This window comes from Vulpes lagopus, chromosome 6, assembly GCF_018345385.1.
Source record: "Vulpes lagopus strain Blue_001 chromosome 6, ASM1834538v1, whole genome shotgun sequence".
NCBI lineage: Eukaryota > Metazoa > Chordata > Mammalia > Carnivora > Canidae > Vulpes > Vulpes lagopus.
Genome location: NC_054829.1, coordinates 5,020,935 through 5,041,580, shown reverse-complemented (window position 1 = coordinate 5,041,580; position 20,646 = coordinate 5,020,935). Strand labels below are relative to the sequence as shown.

The window sequence follows — 20,646 nt, the reverse complement described above, 5'->3', positions numbered from 1 at the left end:
TCTCTCTGTTAAATAGATAAAGTCTTTAAAAAATAATAATAAATCTTTATTTCCCCTTAATATATAATTAGTTGGAAAAAATGGCAGTTTAGTGTAGGTCATTACTATGATGCAAAGGATTTTGGAAGCAGATACTCTCTTTTTTCCATATTTCTTTCTTTCTCTTGTTTTGATTTCCTTATTTGATAAAAATTACCCTTTATCTGGTCCTCTTAAATAGAACATTTAACCTTTTGATCGACAATAGCATAGGATGGCCCGGTTGACTCAGTGGTTTAGCACCGCCTTCAGCCCAGGGCCTGATCCTGGAGACCTGGGATCGAGTCCCACGTCAGGCTCCCTGCATGGAGCCTGCTTCTCCCTCTGCCTGTGTTTGTGCCTCTCTCTCTGTGTCTCTCATGAATAAATAAATAAAACCTTAAAAAAAAAAAAAACAATAGCAAAATAGCATTCTCATATCCTATTCTTTGGGATCAGATAAAATGGCATGACTGTAGAAATGAAGGTTTGTAAATGGCTTTTCCAAAATGAGCCATTCGGTCATTCTTTTTCTTTGTTTTTACAGAGATTTTTTAAAAAATGTTAACAGTTTACAATAGTTCTGTGTGACACTGTTTAAACACCAATGCATGTATATTGACATGTACTTCAAGTACTTGGCTTTCGCAGAAGGACCTAAATGAGTTTTCAGTTAGCAATAATCGTGCCTCGGATAAACCTCATTGGCTACGATACTGCCACTGCACAAAGCTGGAACCTAAATGAGTTAGGGAGTCCATTCATTATCTCTGTTGTCAACTCATTTGATTGGGATATTTATAAGCAATTTGCTTCATCCATGAAAAATACTTTGTTTTCTGTTCAATTGTGAGCTTTTTCAATTAAGATAACACATTTTTCTTGCTAGATAATCTCATGGGAGTATAGAAATGTGACCTGTTCAGAAAGGTCTGCAAGGTACCTTCCAAACTCTCCCTTTTAAAGAGTGTCTAAGAAAGGCATAGGGCTCAAGATAAATTCCCATGAATAAACTGAACATTTGAGGCACATATTTTTCAGATTTTAGGAAAAAAGTCCTGTTGAATCAAACTCCTCAGATAATTAAGGTTGTATTCTGAGTTTTTTATTTTATAGACTATTGCCTGAATTCTTCCATTTTCCTAACAGACCTTAAGTATTTTCATGTCTTCATTCAAAAATCAATTTTTGAGGGCATACTGTTGCCTGATTCTGGATTACATGAGTAAGGGGTTGAAAAGAAGCAGACCTCCTCTCCCAAATAGACCCCATCCCTAAATGATTTACAGACATTTACTAGATCCCTTTCTGCATCCTTTTTAACTTAAAAATACCCCCCAATACATAGTATACAGTTTATTTCTGTTTATATGCTTTAGTCATTTATCCATTGGGAACATTCTCTTCTCTGAACATTTTTTCTTTTTTTCTTTTAAGATTTATTTATTTATTCATGATAGACACATAGAGAGAGAGGCGGAGACACAGGCAGAGGGAGAAGCAGGCTCCATGCAGGGAGCCCGATGTGGGACTCGGTCCTGTCCCGGGACTCCAGGATCACGCCCTGGGCCAAAGGCAGGTGCCAAACTGCTGAGGCACCCAGGGATCCCTCTGAACATTTTTTCCATCTGCCTTTTATCTTTTAAAGATTGAATTTATGGAAGGTTAAGGTTTTTATGTCATTAAGTCTTTTTCTTTGTAGTTTTTCTATCATTTCTTACGTTTAAGATAGCGTTCTTCCAGAAGTTTGATAAGTATTAAGTTGTTTTTCTGTTTTATATATAAAATGTAAAAAAGCCATCCTTCAAATTGTCTAAAATATGAGAGGAAAGTCAAATTACACTTCAAAATTGCTGATCAGATACTTGACTGTAACAATAATAGATACATGGCAGAGATATCAGGAATGTTTTCTAAGTTAGATGGCAGTACAGACATCCAGATCCCAAATTGTCTTCAAGAGTGCATGGTTACAGCCAGTAACATCTGAGGATCACCCCCCAGTCCTCAGAATGTTTACCTGCCCCCAACAAGGCCAACCTTGTCTGTGAAGGCGTGGCCAGTCGAGCATCCTGCAGGTCTGGTTTTGTGCCAACAAACTACTTCATCTGGGCCAAGGGCAGTTTATCAATCTTGGAGTTATACAAAATGCAGTGTGATTATAGGGCGTAGTATAAGATACACAGGCAGAAACACAATCCCTATTTATCACCGTGAACCTGCACTAGCTAACACATGAGTCCAAGTACATTTCTGAATCTAGTACTGCAGAATGGGGGCAGAAGAGCATTTCTCCAAGTCATGGATGGAGTCATTGGAAGTCATATTAGGGAGACCAGCCATAGAGTTGTGGAGTTTCTGTGTGTGTATTTTCCTAGGGTCTCTTTTGTTCTTCTTTCTGCCAGTTTTTAGGCTAGTGCCACTGCCTTGTTGACCTTGTAGACAATGATTTGTTTTGTTTTTTTAATTCTGAGTTTACTTTTTAAAAAACGAATCTTTTTATTTTAGAGAAAGTGTGTGCGAGCAGAGGGGAGGAACAGAGGGAGAGGGACAAGCAGACTCCCTGCTGAGTGTGGAGCCCAACATGGGGCTCTGTCTCAGGGCTTTGAGATCATGACCTGAGCTGAAATCAAGAGTTGGACACTCAACCGAGCCACCCAGGTGTCCTGAGTTTTACTTTTAATGAAAGTTTTAATGTCAATAATTTGTCAAAGAATACAGAGCGGTTTAGAAACCTATTTCAGAGTGTTTGACAAAATATTCATTCAACCCAGCAGTATTCCAGTGTTCTTTGTACGTGGCATATATGGAAATGGTTCTAGCAGCTAATGATAGAGATTTCCCAAGCTGGTGAAAAGAAGTCACCATGAATCATAGCGGCATTTATTTTATTTTAAATTTTTGTTTAAATTCCATTTAACATACAGTGTAATATTAGTTTTAGGTGTACAGTTTATTGATTCAGTACTTCCATACATCCTCTAGTGCTCACAACAAGTGCACTCCTTAATCCCCATCACCTGTTTTACCCATCCTCCCCCTCCCCCACCTCCCCTCTGGTAACCACCAGTTTGTTCTCTATAGTTAAGAGTCTGTTTCTTGGGCGGCCCAGGTGGCTCAGCAGTTTAGCGCCACCTTCAGCCCAGGGCCTGATCCTGGAGACCCAGGATCGAGTCCCATGTCGGGCTCCCTGTGTGGAGCCTGCTTGTGTTTCTGTGCCTCTCTCTCTCTCTCTCTCTCTCTGTGTGTGTGCGAGTCTCATGAATAAATAAATTTAAAAAAAAAATTTTTTTTAAGAGACTGTTTCTTGGTTTGCCTGCCCTTTTCCCTTTGCTAATTTGTTTTGTTCCTTAAATCCTGTGAGTGAAACCATGTGTTTCTCTCTCACTGACTTACTTAGCATAATAGTCTCTATCCATGTCATTGCAAATGCCAGGATTTCATTCTTTTTTATGGCTGAGTAATATTTCATTATATGTGTATGTGTAAGTATATATGTCTTCTCTATCCATTCATCAGTCAATTGACATTTGGGCTCTTTCCATAAGTTGGTTGTTGTAGATAATGCTGGTATAAACATGGGGGTTCCTGTATCCCTTTGAATTAGTATTTTTGTATTCTCTGTGTAAGTACCTAGTAGAGCAATTGCTGGATCATGGGGTAGTTCTCTTTTTAACTTTTTAAAGTTATACTGTTTTCCAGGGTGGCTCCACCAGTTGCGGTCACACCTACAGTGCATAAGAATTCCCCTTTCGCTATATTCTTGCCAACACGTGTTTCTTGTGTTATTGATTTTAGCCATTCTAACAGGTGTGGGGTGATATTTCATCATGGTTTTGATTTGCATTTCCTTGATGAGTGATGTTGAGCTTCTTTTCATGTGTCTGTTGGCCATCTGTATGTTTTCTTTTGAAAGATTCCATTCATGTCTTCTTCCCATTTGTTAATTGGATTATTTGTGGGGTGTTTTTTTTTTTAGTTGTATAAGTTTTCTTAATGTATTTTGAATGCTAATCCTTTATCAGATATGTCATTTGCAAATATCTTCTCCCATTCCACAGGTTCCCTTTAATTTTGTTGTTTCCTTCACCGAGTAGAAGCTTTTTATTTTGAAGTCCCAATAGTTCATTTTTGCTTTTGTTGCCCTCATATCTGGAGATGTGTCTAGAAAGAAGTTGCTACAGCTGATGTCAAAGAGGTTGCTACCTCTGTTCTTTAAAATTTTAATGGTTTCATGCCTCACATTTAGGTCTTTAATCCATTTTGAAAATTTTTTCGATATTTTATTTATTTATTCATGAGAGACACAGAGAGAAAGAGAGAGGTAGAGACACAGGCAGAGGGAGAAGCCGACCCCATGCAGGGAGCCCGACGTGGGACTCGATCCCGGGTCTCCAGGATCATGCCCTGGGCCGAAGGCAGGCGCTGAACCGCTGAGCCACCCAGGGATCCCTTGGATTTATTTTTTAAAAAATATTTATTTATTGGGGGGGCACTTGATGGGATGAGCACTGGGTGTTATGCTATATGTTGGCAAATTGTGAACTCCAATAAAAAATAAATAAATAAAATGGCAAATTAAAAAAATATATATATATATATTTATTTATTGGGCAGCCTGGGTGGCTCAGTGGTTTAGCACCGCCTTGGGTCCAAGGCGTGATCCTGGAGACCCAGGATTGAGTCCCACATCCGGCTCCCTACATGGAGCCTGATCCTTCCTCTGCCTGTGTCTCTGCCTCTCTCTCTCTCTCTCTGTGTCTCTCATGAATAAATCAAATCTTTAAAAAAAAAATTATTTATTTATTTAAGAGAGAGAACATGTGCACACATGAGGGCAGGGGAAGGAGTGGGTGGAGAGGAAGAGAGAGTCTTAAGCAGACTCCATGCTGGGCATGGAGCCTGTCTGGAGGCTCAGTCTCACAACCCTGAGATCATGACCTGAAACCAAGTCAGACTGTTAACTAGCTGAGCCACCCGGGTGCTCTCCATTTTGAATGTATTTTTGTGTATAGTGTAAGAAAGTAGTCCGAGTTTATTCTTCTGCATGTCGCTCTCTAGTTTTCCCCAAACCATTTGTTAAAGAGACTTTTTGCCTCGTATCTTCATTCCTGCCTTGTTAAAGATTAATTGGCTATATAGTTGTGGGTTGATGATTTTTAATATGAGCAAAATCATCCTTTTGTTAAAATGCTGTCATTTTGAATTTTGCTAATTTAGTAGATTTGTTTGTATCTTGTTTTATAATCAGTAAATTTAACCTTGGTTTTGTAATTGTACATAAAGAAACTGCATGAAAATAAATCAGTTTTTCTTTAGAGGGAATCTATATACTGCTCAAGTTTGAACTTTGCAGTAGACTATAAGCTTGATGAGTCTGTTAAATGAATATATCATAAGTGCTATGGTGATGTGAAGAGCACCTCCAGCTGACATAAGGGTGGGAAGGGCAATGGCCCCCTCAGCGAACAACTCTTAAATTTTCTCTTTCCTAGCCCAAAGGAGAAGTCCCCATAGAAATAATTTCTAGTGGGAATTTTCTCAGTTTTTAGAAAAATTACTTTTTCCTGATTTAAATGTGGTATATATTGCAGGTAGAGAATTTGAAAACATAGGAAGGTAGAGAAGATAGTACAAATCAGCATTGATCCTGCTGTTTAGGAGAAACTACGTGGACTGTAGTTCCTTTACGTGTCTAAAGGAACATTTTCACAAAATTGATATTGTATGATGTATTTGTGTTGAACATTTTATGTTTAACATGTATATATTGCCCCCTTGTTAAATGTTCTTTGAAAATATTTTAAGTAGGTGAATAATATCCATGATATGGTATACTATAATTGATTTATCAGTACCCCAATTTTGGGACCATTAACTTACTTTTAGTATTTCATCATTGTAAGTAACACAGTGGTTAATGTCTGTGCACATAATTCTTAGGGTAATCTTTATTTCCTTAAGAGAAATTGGTAAAATGGTATTACTACTGGCACCAAAGGGCATAAACATTTTAAAGCCTATTGACACACATTATCAGAAAGCTAATTTTAAGCAAAGAAGAGAGAAAGAAAGAGATAAAGTTAGTAAAAGGAAGTTTAATCCTGTCTTAACTTGGAGGTTCCCCCAAAAAACAAAGGACTAGAAAAAGAGTAAATGTGTGTGGTCCACAGCTCACCAAATCTGGAACAATTCTGAATTCAGATATTCTGTCCTTTACTAATCACTATATAACTTATCTACTGTAACGGGTAATTTTTTGGTTTAGAAGCCATGATTGCTACTAATGCTTCAATTTCTTTTTTTTTTTTTTTAAGATTTTATTTATTTATTCATGAGAGACAGAGAGAGAGAGAGAGAGAGAGAGAGGCAGAGACACAGGCAGAGGGAGAAGCAGGCTCCATGCAGGGAGCCTGATGCAGGACTCGATCCCAGGACTCTGGGATCACACCCTGGGCCAAAGGCGGCACTAAACCGCTGAGCCACCTGGGCTGCCCTAATGCTTCAATTGCTAAAAATGATTATCTATAAAAGATATAGAAGAGCTCTTGAAATAAAGATAAAAAGGAGGCAGGCTATTTGGGGGGAGAAGAGATCATTGTACCAGAACATTTACATTAAGAAATCCTTGCTGCAGTCGAGCACATTTAGCTCTAAAGTTCACGGAAGCCATAGCGGAAAGGGCAGCATGAGCTGGTAACACAGACACTTTTGTGGAGCTCTAAAACGTTTTCTGAGTATCATAGAGACAGCGGACCAGAGCTTGGTTTTGGAAGCCTCGTATACATCTCCTCCAGCCCTTTTTCGCTTGTGATAGATTTGACCTGGGCCCTTTCCCTAGACGCTTTCTGCACCCGTGAACATTCTCTGGCTTCTGCCCTCCTATGGGCTCTCTTTGTGGAACTTATTTCTAGCTCTCAGAGGATCCTAAGTAAGAAAAGGTCTGATGGACTAATTCACCACTTTACCAAAGTCTACTTCCTTGTTTCCTTCCCCTTGCTAATTTGCAAGCCTTCAGATCTTTAGTTTAAATGTTCCTTCTTCCAGGAGTCTACTCTTGACTCCTTCCCTGAGGGGGCCCTTCCCTGTTCTTGCCTATATGGCATCCCATATTTCCTCCTCCGTAATTATATTTGTAATTACTTCTATTTTTCCTCCTATACTTCGTGAAGGAGTATGCCTGTTTTGAGCTCTCTTGGATCCCTAGAGCCTGGCACTTGGTAGATGCTTCGTAAATATTGATGCTGCTACCTATACCTAAAATGGATAGTAAATCATGACATTCATTCCATCTTGGCCCAGGTCCTTCCAAGTACAACATTCCAGGCAGCCACCCCAAACTGTGGAAGCTGGCATTCAAATGAGAGCTGTTTCATTATGTGAATAATGAGTTAATGCGTTACTGGGATGACAGTGCTTTAGTCTGTTGTTTCCATACTGCTGCTGTGGGACATGATTTGTTGAGTGTGGATGGATTGTTTTCCCTGTTATTTCCTTGTAAGGATGTTATGTACTGTAACTTTTGGTGTCCTGGATGTTTCTCAAACTTTACTGTGCCTGGGAATCACTTGTGAATGTTCTTCCAAAATGCAAATCCCATTGCCAAAGGTAAAGGAATGCTTTCTTAAAATCTTTTTTTTCCTCTTTCTATTAATATAATTTATATTTTAGAACAATTTTAGGTTTACAGAAAAATTGAGCAGATAGTACAGAGAGTTCCCATATACCCTGCACGCGTATTAATTGTGTAATTTCCCCTGTTACTAACATCTTACGTTTAATGGACATTTGTTACAGTTAATGAGCTAATATTGATAACATTCTTAGTAGCTAATCCATACCTCATTCAAGTTTCCTCGTTTTTACCTTGTGTCCTTTTTCTGTTCCAAGACACCATGTTACATTTCATTGTTGTATCTCCTTAAATCTTCTTGGCTTTGATAGTTTTCCAGACTTTCCTTATTTTTTATGACCTTGACTTGTTAGGTATATTGTAGGATGCCCTTCTGTTAGAAGTTGTCTCATATTTTTCTCAGGGTTAGTGTGGTGTTATAAGTTAGGGGAGGAAGATCACAGAAATAAGGTGCCATTTCCTCACATCATATAGAGAGTACATATTAGCAAGGGGGTTTATGGCTGTTGATATTGACCTCAGGCATCTGGTTGATGTAGTGTTTATCAGATCCTTGTAAAGTTAGTCTCTTAGTCCCCTTTTTAAGAAAATTATTATTCACAGCCCACACTTAAGGAGTAGGGAGTTATGCTGCTTCCTCTGATGAGTGCTTTTTAAATATTAATACTTAAGCATTTTTATATGCATTGGAAGAAAATAGTGCATCACATCCATGGTATTTTAACTGGGTTCCCTAGAGGGCTGTATCTGAAACAAAGGCCCATGTGAGAGGAGCATTTGAGAGAGTGTTCCCTCTGGGAGCAGGAATGAGGGGAGAGCAGTGCAATGGAAGAAGGAAGAGCCAGCACAGGCATTCAGTCCTGATTAGGCCATTGCTCTAAGCCACGGACTGGTGATGACTCCTTTTCACAGGACTCTTATTTGTGGGAAGAAGGGGAGAAGCATTATACCCATCAGCTATTGTCTTCATTTGACAAAGGATTGCCCCTAGGGCATTAATTGCTCTACTTGGAGGTGTTTCCCTGTGGCCCTCAGAGGGCTCCCTGCCATCCCCTGGGCAGGGACAAGGAAGCAGGTCAGAGTCTGGGCAAGACTGGTCACTTCCGTGGTGGCTAGAATTGGAACAGGTGAGGCAGGAGGAGTGGAAATGACGCAGAAGAGGTGCTTCATGCATGTCGTTTTGTGAATATTATGAAATAGAAAGGAAATAGATTTCATTGTTTTAATTTCTTAGTGCATTGCTTCTTGATTTTCAGCCATTTCTGGCTGAAAGTTTCTATACTTCCAGGTTGACTTCGCCTATGTTTTTCTAGTACTTTATGGTTTCTTTTTATTGTGCCCAAACGTTTAAATCTCTGATACATCTGCAATGACATATACGTTGGAGAGATGGACCGAGTTTTATCCTTTTTTATCTGTTTTTTTTTTCAGTTATCCCAGTACCAATTATTAAAAGTTCCATTTTTTTCCCTCTGCTTTGAGATGCTGTCTTTTGTCATATTTAACTAATTTGACCTATTTCTGGATTTCCTGTTACATTCCATTGGTCTATATTTATTCATGTGCCAATACTTCACTTTTAATTAAACAGGCTTTATAATAGGTTTTAATATTTAGTAGGGTTAGTACTCTTGTTGTTCTAGTAAGTTGACTTTAAAGAAAAAGTCTTAAGTAATAGCACTCATGTTAAATAGACATGACAAAAATCATGAATGACTAGAGTTTGGGAAATAGTCCATTAGCCCAAAGGAACAAATCTGGAATGATATGATTCAGGCATCTCTATGTCCCTTTGGGAGAATTCTCCTTTATGGCATGATGCATGTGGCTTTTGAATATGAATACAAGAGATAAGAGTAAGGCTAAGGATCACTCACAGTCAGTATGACTTTTCAGAAGAGAATTGTTAACCCATCAAGGCAGTCCTTACCCTTAGTCATCCTCCCCAAAATCACTTATGAAACCACAGTTTATTTTGGATTTTTGACCTGTTAAAATTACTCATTTGTAAAACCATAGAAAGTTAGAAATCCTCTAAGTCTGGTGGTTTTTAATTCTCACTGGGGTGTCAGAAACACTTGAAAAGGCCCTCTTCCCTGGCTTTGCCCCAGTGCCAGGGCTCTACCTCAGAAGATTCCATTAATCTTCTGAGGGTAAAGTGTTCTATTGTTGGTTTATTGTTAAAATCTCTAGATTATTATTAAATGTGCATCCAGAATTGAGAACTACTGACCTAGTCACAAGGTCCAAAGCAAGGCTGGTTTTTCTGGCAGTGTAGTTCCAACACCTGGCAATGGACCCGGAATGTAGAAAGTGCTCAGTAAATGTTTTTGAGTAATAGGTGAGTCTCTCCTTTCTTAGATGAGAAAACAGACACAGACTCCAGAAGTCACTTGCCTGGGGCTCACGAAATAGTGGGGCTAACAGGGCATTAAGCACAGGTCTCGTCTTTTTTTCCCACTCTCCTCTGTCCACATCCTCTCCTTTACTTACAGGCAGAAGTGGGCAAGAGCTGTTGCTATCTTGACTCATGTGTTGTCCAGTGACAACCCCAACCCTCGACCCTAGCTCCACCTTCTCAGTCCAGCAAAAAGCACAGCTCAGGGGTGAACCTGAGACTTTGTGGTTAACATCATTGGACTGTGTCAGCTTGTATTTGGCATCAGCCCCCTTCGTGGGGGTGGGGAGGCTGACAGGAGAAGGGGTCAGGGACACAGCCAAGTGCTGCTACTGTGTACCTGCTGCGTGCCAAGCTCAGCCTGCCAGTTTACAGCTGTCTCAGTTTTTTGATGGGAATTTCACACCCTCAGTGCCAGCCATAAAGCATGTTAGATTTTCAATTAGAATGCATGGTATTACTTTTAATTAATGCTTTATTTCAGTCAAGATGTATGGTTTTCTGTTAGTCAGCAGTAATTCCAAATCTCTGTTTTCCTACAGCCCATTCTTGATTTGGGTAGTTCCTGGGAAAGACTCAAATTTCAGAACTGGTGCAGCTTTAAACAAAGGTTGTGTTAAGTTTGCTGGATTTGGGCGTTCTTCTGGCAGTGGTTTTTTGGGTTGTTTGGACCAATCCTACTAAGAACAGGAAAAGGTGGAAAGTTAAGAAAGCAAGTCAGTTTGAAGGCCTGGGAGAGCTACCAGGCTAGAAGGATTTGCAGACCTGAGGTTTGGGAGAGGGCAGAGGGCTCTGCCTGACATTTGGCCCCATTTCTCCCCTTGTAGCACTGCTGAAACCGTTGAAATTGCTATCTGAGAGATGAATAGAGCTTTTATCTTAAGATACTGGTTTTAGAGCCTGCTAAGGAGGAAGAGCTCTTGTAAATGTGCCAGGTTTTTCCTACAGGCTCTGCCTAGGGACACCGGAGACTGGCACTCTCAGATAATCAGTATCTGATTATCTTCAGGTGGTGTGGGTTTGTTTGTACCCCTGACCTACCTGCCTGTTGGAAGGGAAAGTAAATCCTCTCTAGAGGAGTCTCCGACTACCTGTGCAGTCCTCATCTGCAGTGAGTGGCACTCAGGAATGATCAGATCTTTAAGATGATAAAACTTAACCAAAAAGCAAGGGAAAACATAGACAATAGGAATAAAATTAAAAATCATTTGACTTGAAAAAAAAATCATCTGACTTGGATTTTGAAAGAACTGAGAGTAGTGTGTTTAAGGAAATAAATTGGGTTTGACCTCTCCTTGTTCATCATGGCTAGCTCAGCTGAGAGGCTGACTTAGACTTCAGCCATGGGTGTTTCTAGCCTGACTGTGGTGGGCAGGTATGTCTGCCTCTTGTCCTCAGGTATATTTGCATAGTTGTAAGCGTCTTTGTTTAATCCCATCCTGGGTAGCTTTGAGATTGGGACAAGAGAGAAATTAGAATGATGACCACAGGTTTTTAGATCTGAGAGCTAGAAGAGCCCATGAAGGTCAGTCTTTGGATCTTACTATGCTTTTTATTCTTGAGAGATGGGGACATTTTGATTGGGTTAGGCAGTGTAAACACTCGTGGATGTAGTTTTATACAATAAAGGTGGTTAAATATTTAACAAACATTATTTCAGTAAATGTGAATTCTTTAAACATACTTGTAAATTTTAAATTAACTGTAGTAAATGTGATTCTTTTACAGTATAGACTTTTTTGTATTATAACTACATGACTACTACTTATTTGTTTTTGTATATCATATCTACTTAAATTTTTACATGTAATATATATATATATACTGAGTACCTACCACATGCAAGGCAGTGGGCCAGGGACAAGGCTACAGACACCAGCAAGAGCAGGCCCTTAGAGAGGGAATCAAGAAGGGGAGCTGAGCATGAGATGAAAGTGCCAGAAAGGAGGTGTGAATTTTTGGTTTTATCTATTTTTATTTTTTTGCATTTGCAGTGGGCTAGGCTAGGGGATGTTATCTTCTGTTCTTGTTCATCCCTTTTGCACTTCTTTGAGCTGGTTCATTTCTTCCTGTTGGTTTTTCAGTAATTTGAAGACCAGTGGTCTTCAGAAAGTCTTGCATTATCTTAATCAAATATCCTCAGTTCTTTCAGTTTTTCATGGTTTATCTCTAATGAGTATCCCCTTTTGAGGGGCCTTCCTTTCACTGAACTCTGACATGCTGAAGCCCTATTAGCAATGTAAAAATTTAAATTTTGTAACAGGCTTGATCACAGAACAATATTGGCCTTGGCACACAAACAAAACCCTTTATACAAAATAGAAACACACCACACCTTAGAACCTCTGTGCCTATAGACCGATCAGATGCTCTGCTTTCTTGTACCAGCTGAGGTTTCTCGCTGAGCAACATTAGGGTACTGTTTATAAACATTTCTTTTCCTGGGAAGAGGAAAAATGCTCTCCTCAATTTATTTCACTACTCAAAATAGAACTGCAAGCAACATACTGAATCAGATTAAGAAAGAGTCCCAAATAGAAGAGCAGCACTGGAAAGTGAACCAGCTAGTCCCTTCACAAGAGCAAGAGTAATGTGCCTCAGAGTGTCCAAGTCTGGGTGATGAGGCAACAGCATAACTGGGAATCATACAAATGGGTAGTCATTCACGGAGTATTTATCAGGTGCACTGTGCTGATCCATGGGCTGTAGGTAGAAGACACAGGTTTCTAGATGGGTAGCTCAGTCCCAAGGAGACAGAATGCAGGCAAAGTTCAGCATGTCTAAAACTGACCTTATTACTGCTAAATTTATGACCAATTGGTTCTTGAAAGAAATGACAAGACAATTGAATGGGGGGGGGGGGCGGGATAGCCTTTTTGACAAACGCTGGGACAAATGAATATCCACACAAAAAAAGAATGAAGTTGAACTTCTACTTCACTCCATGAACAGAAGTTAACTCAAAATAGATTATGCATTTCAGTGTAAGTTTCTTTGGGGGATGATGAAAACGTAAAAAAAAAAAAATTTTTTTTAGAGAGAGCACACAAATGGGGGGAAGGGGAGAGGGGAGAGAGAGAGTCTTAAGCAGGAAGAAGTAGAACTTTAAAACTCTTGTAGGAGAAAGTATGAGAGAATCTTCATGGCTTGGGGTTAGGCAATGGTTTCTTAGAAATCAAAACACAAATGATTAAAAAAAATAGGTAAATTGGTTTTCATCAAGATTAAAAGCTGTGTGTTACATGTAACCTATACTGTCAAGAAGTAGAGAAGACAGCCTGGAGCATGGGAGAAAATATTTGCAAATTATATCTCTGATAAGGGACTTAATATCTAGAGTATATATAAAGAACTCTTATGAGGGACTTAATGTCTAGAATATATATAAAGAACTCTTATGACTTAATAAAAAGAAACAATCTAATTTAAAAATGGACAAGTGATTTCAATGGATGCTTCCCCAGAGAAGATATATAAATAGCCAATAAGCACACAAAAAGGTGCTTAGTATCCTTAGACATGAGGAAATGCAAACCAGAGCCACAATGGTACACCACTTTACCACCCACTAGGACAGCTAGAATAAAAATACTAGTAATAAAGGTTGGTGAAGACATACGTGACTGTCATACACTGAGTAAGTGGCTACATGGATAAATCTACTGGAACTTTCATCCATTGCTGGGGAGAATGTAAAAGGGTACGGTGGCTTTGGAAAACAGTTTGGCAAGTCTTCAAATATTAAACACATAGAGTTATCTTATGTCTCAGCATTTCCACTCCTAAGCACATACCCAAGAGAAAATAAAACACAGATTTATACAAAACTTATATGCGAATGTTCATCACAGCATTATTCATAACAGCCAAACCGTGGTGACAGCACTATGACTGCATAGACAAGGTGTGATATAGCCACACGCAGGAATATTGTTCACAGCAAAGAGGAGTGAAGTGCCAGTGCTGACACAATGGGGATGAACTTTAAACACATGATGCTAACTAAATGAGACCAGTCACAGAAGACTACGTATTGTGGTCTTTATAGGAAATGTCCAGAAAGGGCAAATTCATAGAGGCACAAGGTAGATTTGTAGTTGCTTGGGGTGGGTGGGGGTGGGAATGGGGAGTGGCTGCTAATAGGTACAAAGTTTCTTTGGAGGGTGGTGGAAACTTAAGTTTTGGGGCGTTTTTTTAGAGAGAGAGCAGGTGAATGGGGGAAAGGACGAGAGAGAGAATCTTAAGCAGGCTCCACACTCAGGACAGAGCCCAATGTGGGGCTCAATCTCTTGACCCTGAGATCATGACCTGAGCTGAAATCGAGAGTTAGATGCTTAACCAACTGAGCCACCCAGGCGCCCCCATTTTTTGGGGTAATCTACCCCCAATGTGGGGCTGGAACTCAAAACCCTGAGATCAAGATTCCCATGTTCCACTGATTGAGCCAGCCAGGTGCCCCAAAAACATTCTAAATTTGGATTGCAGTGATAGTCACACCACATTGTGAATATACTAAAAAAAATCATTGAATTGTATACTCTAAGTGGATGAATATCATGGAATAAAAATCTGTTTCTTGGTAGATCTGTTTTTTTTTTTTTTTTTTTTTTTTTTTTTAACTGAACTCACTGCTTTCCGTCCCATTCTCTGTGAGAAGGACACTGGTGATCCACAGTGGAGACCTGGAGGCTTACTGGAGTCATTTAGTTCCCTCCTATCACATCGAGGTGGCCATGTTGTCATTTTTTTCCTCCTTAAAATCTCTTTTGTCTGTTCCCTTCTTCAGAGCCACGATACTGAATTAAGTCAAGTCTTCATCATTGTTAAAACACTCTAATTACGTTCCACTTTTGTTGTTACCTCTTAAAAAGTCTCTCCGTACTTTGTTAAATTAATAATAATCAAATCAGAGTTAATGTTCTCTTCCTAAGTTTCATTAGGCTATTTCTATGTCTTTCTGGATGAAGCCATGACTCCGTATTTAAAGTCTTGCAAGAACTGGCCTCTCTCTGCCTCTTCAGATTAATTTCCTCTTGTCTCCTTATAAGGAATCTACCCTCACATATTCTTTGCATACGATGCTCTTCCTGATTGCAATGCAGCATTTCAAGTGATGGATGCCACATGAGGCTGGTGGCTACCGTGTTGGACAGCACAGATTGTAGAACTTCCACGTTGTAGCATAAGCACTTAGTAAATATTTGCTGAATGAATGAATGAATGTGATCATAGCTGTTATCTATGACAGGCATTCACCCAGCTTCTGCTTTCATGTTCCCTGGGTCATGAGGCAGCATTTTAGACTCCTCAATCAGCCCTAGCTATCTTTTTCTTTCTTCTTGTTACACTTTGCTGGTATTTGCTTCTCTGAAATTTCTGCCAACTGATTCAGTTCTACATCATCCAAACAGTACCCACATTATTAGAGTATGGCAGTCATTTCTTCAAAGTCTTGTATAACATAGCCATCTCCAGTTTGTTAGTGCTTCTTAGAAATGTTGACTCCAAATATGGTGTGACCAGTGCAGAATTCAGGGCTTTATCAACTGTCTCTCTGATACACACATTTCAGGTTGTGCAGCCCTATAGTTATAAGTGCCAGCATCTGCCACAAAATTTAGCAGTTAGCACAGTAGCTGGCTGAAAGAATTATTCATTGAATGTGTATTGAATTAAGACTTTTTAGGGCAGCCTGGGTGGCTCAGCAGCTTAGTGCCACCTTCAGCCCAGGGCGTGATCCCGGGGTCCTGGGATCGAGTCCCACATCGGGCTCCCTGCATGGAGCCTACTTCTCCCTTTGCCTGTGTGTCTGCCTCTCTCTCTGTGTCTCTCATGAATAAATAAATAAAATTTAAAAAAAAAAAACTTTTTAAACCTTTTTTGGAGGACAGTGTTTTCTATCACTGGGTGTGTCATCAAATTTTAATCATTCTTATCTAAATTGTTTTCTTTTTTAAAAGATTTTATTTATTTGAGAGAGAACGAGAGCACACATGAGCAGGGGCAGAGGGGGAGGATCTCAAGCAGACTCAATGCTGAGCACAGAACCCAACTTGAGGTTCAAGCCCATGACCCCAAAATCATGACCTGAGCTGAAATCAAGAGTCAGATGCTCAACCAACTGAGCCATTCTGGTGCCCCTGAAATTGTTTCTTAACTGTTCTTAAGGCACCTCTTTTTTTTTTAATCATAAAAATACTTGATCATTGTGGAAAATTTAAAGAATATGGGTAAATAGCAAGAATAGGAGCATCATCCAGAGATAGTCACCATAGGTTATACTACTTTGTGTCCTTTTTCTATGGCCACACATTTTTTTTAAAATGTATATGTTGTAGATTTGTACTATCCATACAGCTTTGTACTGTTTACTTACCAGTATACCTTGTTTAATGACATATTTGTGTCATTCTAGAGCTTAAGTGTTGGTTTTTTAAAAAAATATTTTATTTACTTATTCCTGAGAGACACAGAGAGAGAGAAAGGCCGAGACACAGGCAGAAGTAGAAGCAGGCTCCATGCAGGAAGTCCAATGTGGGACTTGATCCTGGGTCTCCAGGATCACACCCTGGCTGAAGGCAGCGTTAAACCGCTCAGCCACCTGGGCTTCCCCTAGAGCTTAAGTTTTTTCAACATTTGGTTATGAAGATTTTTTAGACTCAAAAAATTGAATTATCTAGTACACATCTACATACCTACCACCATTTTACTTAATTTGCTTTGTCACTTTTCTATCCATGTATTTATGTTTCTGTCTTTCCATGAATCCATCTATTTCTTTTTATAAGAGTTTAACCTTTTAACAACTGTATGGTATTTCTCTGACTAGAGGTATCTAGATTTTTTAACCACATTGTCAACCAGTTGTTAGATACTTAGGTTGTTTTCCATCTACATTATTATATTGTCTCATTGTTGATTTTTGAGATTTTGTTACATGTTCTAAATACAAGTCAGTTATCAAATCTGTTGTCTGCAGTGTTTCCTCCCTGTGTGTGTCTTGCCCTTTCATTTTCTTAGTGGTGTATATATATTTTTAATTTTGATGAAATCCAGTTTACTAATATTTTCTTTTATGGATCATTCTTTGCCTACCCCAAAATCAGGGAGATTTTCTCCCGTGTTTGCTTCTAGAAGGTTTATATAGTTTTAATTCTCATATTTAATCTGTGACCCATTTTAAATTAATTGTTGTGTGTGGTGTGAGGTAAGGGCCTAAGTTCACATTTTTACATATGGATTTCTAATTATTTCAGTGCCATTTGTTGAAAAAAAAAACAAACAGGCTTTTCTCCATGAGTTGTCTTAGCTTAGATTTTTTTAAAACTTGGTACAGAATAGAGTTAAGTCTCATCTCTTTTAAACTCTGTTATGCCTCTGTTCCTGATGGCTTATTCATACCAAGCATTTTGGAACAGTTTACTTTCTGTGGTAGATCTCACAGATGATGGGTGGCAGAGGCATGGGAATTGTAAAGAATTGGGATAATAGAGTCAAGGGTACCCTGTTCTTGCCGCTTCTCCCTGTCATTGAGGTTGGTTATTTGCCTAGGAATGTGAGTGATAACTATATATGCAGTGAAGCTTTCACAAGCACAGTAATTGAGTGAATGCTTTAACTGAAAAAACATCTTCTGGCATGTACCAGGATATCAGCAAAGCTCAGAAAACTTCCTTAAGACTGAAAGCTGGTTTTTTCCAGTGCTTTCTCTTTTGAAGTCTACTTTCTTTGGGGAATAATTTAATCCCTTTCTACAGTTTGTGAAAATGTGACAAAATGTGAACTTTGAGTTCAAAAGTATAGTTTGGCAAGAAGTTCTGAATGCTATTTCCTAATTAATGTACTTAGTAGTAATGGTAACAGTAGCTGGTATTAATGAGCATTGCTCACCGTGCCAGGCACTTTTCTAACCACTTAACATACATTGTCTCTAATCTTTGCAATAACCGAGGAAGTTAGGTAGTACTGTTGCTCTAAGGCAACAGTGAGGAGCCTAAGGCACAGAAAGACAAGTGACTTGTGCTTCTGGCTGGAAAGCATGGGCCCCAGCAGGTCCCAAGCTTGGGAATACTGCTTAAAAATTCACCAGTGTGGAGTTCCAGAAGCTGTTATGTAATCTACAGTCCAAGCCTTCAGTTTGTATTCCATATCTCCCATCTTTGTTATTGTGTTCATTTTTTTAATCACTTGCAAATATAATTGTTTGCCTAAGTGTAACTCTCTTGGCATTTCTGGTAGCGCTGACGTAGTTATCTGGCTTCTCATTGAGAATTTCAAGCTTCGAGTAAGTTAAGCCGGAAGGAAAGTGTAATGTAGATGTTTAGACTCACAATTTAGTTTCTTCTGTCAGTTGTTTCTTGCCTAAAAGGCAGGGTCATGGCATTTTGCACATATTAATTGGCATGTAGGCTTATCCTTTAAATAGTAAAGGTTGGGAAATGGGAAATTTTACTGCCACAATTGGGTGTTCGGTATCTGTTCAGTGTCCATTGGCCAGGGTACGTGATTTAGATTCTGGGAGAGGAAAGGGTTAGGGCAGGGGTCCTGGGAGCTGGGCTGGGAGTAGTGTGGTTGTCAGTGGGGAATGAGAGAGGGAGCTGCGCTTAGATTCAGGGGAGTTAGGAGCTAGGCCTGGCTCTGCCTGAACTTGGTACTGATCTTGGAAAATTGTCCCTTTTCTGACTCAGGACAGACCTATTCAGGTTGCTGAACATGCAAAATTAGAGCAGAACCAAGTTATGTGAGCCATAAACATAAATATCTCCTTTCCTTGGTTGGTTTCATTAGGGAGACATGATTCTGATAGAAGTATACTCCAAACTCTGCTTTGCTCCCTGGTGTCAGCCTCTGGCCATACTCCTAAGTAGGGCTGAAGGCATGGCTTTATTTTCCTTCCTCTTTACCTTTCCCAAAGGGATATACTTAAACCATTCCCTTTCTGTTGTCAAGCATGGTTGTCAGTGCATAGCTTGTCTTTGATCAGGTTCACTGAACTATCTCGATCCATGGTTTCCTCTCTGTAAATAGGGATAGTAGTCCCTGGTTTGCTTACCATGCTACATGGTTCTTTGACCACAGAGGACAATGTCTAAGAAATGCTTCCAAAGAATTCTGTAAATGTTAGATATTGTTAAGGTGCTACACGGAGAGAGTATGGACATGCCCGCTATTTAAGGGTTTCAGCTGGTGGCACCTCAAAGAAGTTAGCACTTCCTCTTAAGCAGTGTAAAGAAGCAAGAGTTCCCATCTTCATCATCAGGAGAACAAAACTGCAATTGTGGGCACCAGCACTTGTGTCATCAGAACACTGGGCCAGACTGGACCAGGGTTTCTTGGGAGGCACTAATTCTAGTCACATCGAGGCAGACTGTATTTTCAGGTAGACAGAGATTAGGCTCTTCTGGGAAAGCTCACAAAGGTCAGTAAATTATTACTCATTAATAAAATCTACATGTTTCTTAGATTTTAGAGGCTTCCAAAAATTGTATATTGGAGCCAAGAGGCTATAAAATAAAACTGGCCCAAAAAACTCCCGTAATGATCATTAGCAAGTTTTCCCATGTATACTACACAGAAATCTTTTACATAATTAGCACAGCATCCCAAGAGGTAGGTAAATATTATTCTTATTTTAGAAGTGAGAAAACTAAGGCTCAGAGAAACAACTTGTTCAGTGTCACCCAATTTGTTATTGGCACCCCTGGGGCAAAGGGAGAGGAAGAACTAGCTGTTACCAAACTTCTACTAACTGCAGACCGCTTTCACATTTACAGTCTCGTTTAACCATGTGACAGTCTTACGAATTGGCAAGTTGATTTCATAGGTGAGGCAGCTGAAGATCCGCAGGGTTAAAAATCGGTTTTTAAGGGGTAACAGCTAAGAAGACAGCTGGGATTTGACTCCAGCTATGCACAGTTCCAGACCTCAGTACCATTGCACATTGTTGCCTCTCAGTTTGTAGATTCCTTCACTGATTCAACAAATATTTATTCTATGCTTGGTGATGTCCCAGGCCTAGGGTCTCACTTTCTCTAGCTTGCTCTTGTTTCCCATGGATCTCTATTGGAGATGGCCCCTATCATGTCAACGCTGTTGGAATAGTTTGTTCAGTTTTACACTTAATATGTATGCTGGGAGGATATATATAAAAATCATACCAGTTCATTGTAAAAATTAGGCTGTACAGAAAAGTACAAACAAAGTACAGATGACTAGGGATGCCAGTTCCCTGAATATAAGCGGTTGTTAGCATTTTGGCTGACATTCTTCCAGACATCTCTTTATGCACATGCATACACACATAAAAGCATAATAATAACAGAAGAGCTCTGTTTACTGAGCTCTTCTGTAGTGGCTCTGGCCTGAGCAGCTGCATGATTCTCACCAATATCCTTTGAGATAATAATGTTACCCCATTTTACTCAGAAGGAAACATGTTTTAGAACAATGAAGTCATTTAATTTGCCCAAGGTCAAGTAGAGGTAAGCTCTCTGAATCTAAAGGCTGAGCTTGTGACCACCAGGCGCAGGGTTGTATATATATATAGTAGTACATCCCTGAGAATACACTGTACTGGAGGTTCTTTTCTGTAACTTGC

The 20,646-nt window shown here is 39.5% G+C and overlaps 1 pseudogene; it reads right to left on the bottom strand.

Annotated features, from left to right (window-relative positions):
* Positions 1-579: 579 nt before the first annotated feature.
* LOC121494122 lies at positions 580-752 on the bottom strand (annotated as a pseudogene).
* Between the last annotated feature and the right edge of the window lie 19,894 nt (positions 753-20,646).